Genomic DNA, 6,112 nt, shown 5'->3' with positions numbered 1-6,112 from the left:
CTCACTCTCTCTCTTTCTTCTTTGTTCATTTGTTTTGTTTCTTAAATTTCATATATGAGTGAAATCATATGGTATTTGTCTCTCTCTGACCTATGTTGCTTAGCATAATGCTCTCTAGCTCCATCCATGTCATTGCAAATGACAAGATTTCATTCTTTTTTATGGCTAAATAATATTTATTGTGTATATATATCACTTCTTTATTCATTCATCTATTGATAGACACTTGGGACGTTCCCATTATTTGGCTATTGTAAATAATGCTGCAATAAACATGGGGGTGCATATATCCTTTCAAATTAGTGTTTTTGTATTATTCCCAGTAATAGAATTACTGGATTGTCAGGTAGTTCTATTTTGAATTTTTTGAGGAACCTCCACACTGTCTTCCACAGTGGATGCGCCAGTTTGCATTCCCACCAACAGTGCATGAGTGTTCCTTTTCTCCATATTCTCGCAAACTCCTGTTGTTTCTTGTGTTGTTGATTTTAGCCATTCTGACAAATGTGAGATGATATATCATTGTAGTTTTTTTCTTCCCACAATTTTATTTAGATTATAGTTAGTTAACATATAGTGTAACACTGTTTTCAGTAGTAGAATTTAGTGATTCATCACTTACATATAACACCCAGTGCTCAAGAAAACAGGTGCCCTCCTTAATACCCATCACTCATTTAACCCATCCCCACCCACCTCCCTTCATTAACCCACATATTTGTTCTCTGTTATAAACAGTATCTTATGGTTAGTTTCCCTCACTTTCTCTCTTTTCCCCCCTTCCAATATGTTCATCTATTTTGTTTCTTAAATTCCACATATGAGTGAAATTGTATGGTATTTGTCTTTCTCTGCCTGATTTATTTCACTTAGCATAATACACTCTACCTCCGTCCACGTCATTGCAAATGGCAAGATTTCATTCCTTTCGATAGCTGAGTAATATTCCATTGTATATATATACCTCATCTTTATCCATTCATCAGCCGATTGACATTTGGGTTCTTTCCATAGTTTGGCTATGGTTGATAATGCTGCTATAAACATTGGGGACACATACCTGTTGGAATGTGTATTTTTGTATCCTTTTCATAAATGTCTAGTGGTAAAATTGTTGGATTGTAACGTAGTTCTATTTTTAACTTTTTAAGGAAGCCCCATACTGTTTTCCATGGTGGCTGTACAAGTTTGCATTCCCACCAACACTGCAAGGGGATTCTTCTTTTTCCGCATCCTCACCAACAGTTGTTGTTTCTTATGTTGTTAATTTTAGCCATTCTGACAGGTGTGAGGTTATATCTCATCATGGTCATGCTTTATGTTTCCCTGATGATGAGTGATGTTGAGCATTTTTTCATGTGTCTGTTGGCCATCTCTATCTCTTCTTTGGAAAAATGCCTATTCATGTCTTCTGCCCACTTCTTAACTGGATTGTTTGTTTTTTGGACATTGAGTTTAATAAGTTCTTTATATATTTTGAATACGAACTCTTTATCAGATATGTCATTTACAAATATCTTCTCCCATTCCATCAGTTGCCTTTTAGTTTTGTTGATTGTTTCCTTCACTGTGCAGAAGGTTTCTATCTTGATGAGGTCCCAATAGTTCATTTTTACTTTTGTTTCCTTTTCCTCTGGCAATGTGTCTAGTAAGAAGTTGTTCTGGCTAAGGTCAAAGAGGTTGCTGCTCATGTTCTCCTCTAGGATTTTGATGGTTTCCTGTCTCACATTGAAGTCTTTCATCCATTTTGAATTTATTTTTGTGTATGATGCAAGAAAGTGCTCCAGGTTCATTTTGCATGTTGCTGTCTAGTTTTCCCAACACCGTTTGTTGAAGATACTTTTTTCCATTGGATATTATTTCCTGCTTTGTAAAAGATTAGTCAGCCCTATTGCTGTGGGTCCATTTCTGGGTTTTCTATTCTGTTGCACTGATCTATGTGTCTGTTTTTATGCCAGTACCATATGGTCTTGATGACTATGGTTTCATAATATAGCTTGAAGTTTGGAATTGTGATGTCTCCAGCTTTGCTTTCCTTTTTCAAGATTGCTTTAGCTATTTGGGGCCTTTTGTGGTTACAAATTTTAGGATTGTTTGTTCTAGCTCTGTGAAAAATGTTGATGGTATTTTGATAGGGATTGCATTAAATGTGTAGATTGCTTTGAGTATTATAGACATTTTAATAATGTTTGTTCTTCATGAGCATGGAATTTTTTCCATTTCATTGTATCCTCTTCCATTTCTTTCATAAGTGCTCTATAGTGTTCAAAATGCAGATCTTTTACCTCTTTGGTTAGGTTTATTTCTAGGCATCTTAAGGTTTTTGGTTGTAATTGTAAATGGGATTGATTCCTTGATTTCTCTTTCTGCTGTGTCACTTTTGGTGTATAGAAATGCAACAGATTTCTGTATGTTGATTTTATATCCTGAAACTTTGTTGAATTCATGTGTTAATTCTAGAGTCTTGGTAGAGTCTTTCAGGTTTTCTATATAGAGTGTCATGTCATTTGTAAATAGTGTAAGTTTGACTTCTTCCTTGCCAGTTTGGATGCCTTTTATTTCTTTTGGTTGTCTGATTGCTGAGGCTAAGACTTCCAGTACAATGTTAAATAGTAACAGTGAGAATGGACATCCCTGTCTTGTTCCTGATTGTGGAAGAAAAGCTCTCAGTTTTTTCCCATTGAGGATGATATTAGTTGTGGGTCTTTCATATACGGCCTTTGTGATGTTGAGGTGTGTTCCCTCTATCCCTACTTTGTTGAGAGTTTTTATGAAGAATGGATGCTGTATTTTGTCAAATGCTTTTTGTGCATCTATTGAGAGGATCATATGATTCTTATCCTTTCTTTGATTAATGTGGTGTATCATGTTAATTGATTTGTGACTATTGAACCACTATTGCAGACCAGGAATTAATCCCACTTGATCATGGTGATTCTTTTAATGTACTGTTGGGTTCAATTTGCTAGTATCTTGTTGAGAATTTTTGAATACAGATTCATCACGGATATTGGTCTGTAATTCTTCTGTTTAGTGGGGTCTTTGTCTGGTTTTGGAATCAAGGTCATGCTGACCTTATAGACTGAATTTGGAAGTTTTTCTTCCATTTCTATGTTTTGGGACAGTTTGAGAAGAATAGGTATTAATTTTTCCTTAAATGTCTGGTGGAATTCCCCTGGGAAGCCAACTGGCCCTGGACTTTTGCTTGTCAGGAGATTTTTGATTATTGATTCAATTTCTTTCCTGGTTATGGGTTTGTTCAAATTATCCATTTCTTCCTGTTTTAGTTTTGATAGTTTGTATGTTCCTAGGAATCTGTCCATTTCTTCCAGATTGCCCTGTTTGTTGGCATATAATTTTTCATAATATTTTCTTATAATTGCTTGTATTTATGTGGTGTTGGTTGTGATCTCTCCTCTTGTATTCATGATTTTATTTATTTGGGTCCTTTCTCTTTTCTTTTGATAAGTATGGCTTATAAATTTTGTTAATTCTTTGAAAGAACCAGCTCCTGGTTTCATTAGTCTGTTCCACTCTTTTTGTTTGTTTGTTTCTATATCATTTATTTCTGCTCTAGTCTTGAATATTTCCCTTCTTCTGCTCATTTTAGGCTTTATTTGCTGTTCTTTTTCCAGCTCCTGTAGGTATAAGGTTAGGTTGTGTACTGAGACTTTCTTGCTTCTTTAGATAGGCCTATATTGCTATATACTAATCTCTTAGGACTGCCTTTGCTGCATCCCAAAAGGTTTGGACTGTTGTATTTTCATTTTCATTTGCTTCCATGTACTTTTAATGTTCTCTTTAATTTCTTGGTTAACTTATTCATTCTTTAGTAGGATGTTCTTTAATCTCCAAGTATGCATGGTATTTTTCAAATTTTTTTCTTGTGGTTGATTTCAAGTTTCATAGCGTTGTGGTCTGAAAATATACATAGTATGACCTCAGTCTTTTTGTACTTGTTGGGGGCTGATTCATGACCCATGTATGATCTATTCTGGAGAATGTTACATATACACTCAAGAAGAATGTGTATTCTGCTTTAGGATGAAATGTTCTGAATATATCTGTTAAGTCCATCTGGTCCAATGCATCATTCAAAGCCACTGTTTCCTAGGTGATTTTCTGGTTAGATGATGTGTCCATTGTTGTAAGTGGGGTGTTGAAGTCTCCTATTCTTATTGTATTATTATCAATGAGTTTCTTTATGTTTGTTATTCATTTATATATTTGGGTTCTCCCAAGTTGGGGGCATAAATATTTACAATTGTTAGATCTTCTTAGTGGATAGACCCCTTAATTTTGATATAATGCCCGTCTTCCTGTCTTGTTACAGTCTTTGGTTTAAAATCTAGTTTGTCTGATATAAGTATATCTATGCTGGCTTTCTTTTGAGATCCATTAGCATGAAAGATGGTTCTCTATACCCTCACTTTCAATCTGCAGGTGTCTTTAGGTCTAAAATGAGTCTCTTGTAGGTAACATATAGATTGGTGTTGTTTTTTTAATCCATTCGTATATCCTTTTGATTGGAGGAGTTAGTCCATTTACATTCAGAGTGATTATTGATATGAATTGAGTTCCTTTGTAGTCTATTCCTTTCTAGTCTTTATTGCTTTTGCTCCTTTTTTCCCCACTTAAAGCATCCCCTTTAATATTTCTTTCAGGATATGTTTAGTGGTCACAAACTCCTTTTTTGTTTGTTTGTCTTTGAAACTCATTATCCCTCTTTCTATTCATAATGGAAGGCTTGCTGGATAAAATATTCTTGGCTGCATATTTTTCCATTCAGCACATTGAATATATCATGCCATTCCCTTCTAGCCTGCCAAGTTTCTGTGGACAGATTTGCTGTGAACCTAATATGTCTTCCCTTGTAGGTTAAGGACTTTTTTTCCCTTTGCTGCTTTCAGGATTCTTTCTTGGTCTGTATATTTTGTGACTTTCACTATGATATGTCTTGGTGATGGCTGGCTTTTGTTAAATTTAAGGGGAGTTCTCTGTGCTTCTTGGGTTTTGACATCTGTTTCCTTCCACACATTAGGGAAGTTTTCAGCAATAATTTGCTCAAATAAGCCTTCTGCCCCTTTTTCCCCTCCTTCATATTTTTGGGATTCCTATAATATGAATGTTATTATGCTTTTAAGAGTCGCTGAACTCCATAAGCCTACATTCATGATCCAATACCTTTCTTTCCCTCTTTTTTTCAGCTTCACTATTTTCCATAATTTTATCTTCTGTATCACTGATTCCTCTGCTTGCTCATCCTTGTTATGGCATCCATTTGTGTTTGCATCTTGGTTATATCATTTTTATTTTGCCTGACTAATTTTTAGTTCTATTATCTCTGCACTAAGGAATTTTCTAGTGTCTTCTATGCTGTTTTCAAGCCCAGCTAATATCCTTATAATTATTGTTATAAATTCCAGTTTACACATCTTATTTATGTATGTATTGATTAAATTCCTGGCAGTTACTTCTTCCTATTCTTTCTTTTGGGGTGATTTCTATCTTGTCATATTGTCAAAGTCACTGTTTCTTTTGTGTGATGGTTAGGAAAGCCTGCTATATTCCTGCTTCTGGGAGTATTGACTATATACATATACATATACATATACATATACATATACATATACATATACATATACATATACATATATGTATCCGTACATATATGCATATATATAATTTAAAAATTAATATGTATATAATAAGTTAAAAAATTGTTTCTTTTCTGTATCCCAAGAAGAAAAAAAGAAATACAGAAGAAAAAAAAACCCTAAAGGAAGCTGGATCCTATTTCCTCTGGAGCTGAAGCTTTGCAGTACTGTATGATCACTAGACATAGTGAAAGGAGGGATTTATACTGGTCTTCTGTGGGTGGAGTCTGCTGCGCTGAATCTCTGGGTGACTTATCCTGGTGGAGATGCACCTGCCAGGCACAGTGAGGTGAGGCTAAGCGGCTCTTACCTCCACTTGGTGGTGCTGTTTTGCTCACTGAAGTTGGTCAGTGCTGAGGGGTGTGGAGAGGGAATGGCCTCAATCTGGTCTCTGGTCCCGTCCCCAGAGTGGTGAGCTCATGCCTGCCACTCTTCAGAAAGCCCTCACGGAAGAG

This window comes from Prionailurus bengalensis, chromosome B1, assembly GCF_016509475.1.
Source record: "Prionailurus bengalensis isolate Pbe53 chromosome B1, Fcat_Pben_1.1_paternal_pri, whole genome shotgun sequence".
NCBI classification, from domain to species: Eukaryota; Metazoa; Chordata; class Mammalia; order Carnivora; family Felidae; genus Prionailurus; species Prionailurus bengalensis.
This window is presented reverse-complemented; position numbering follows the sequence as displayed.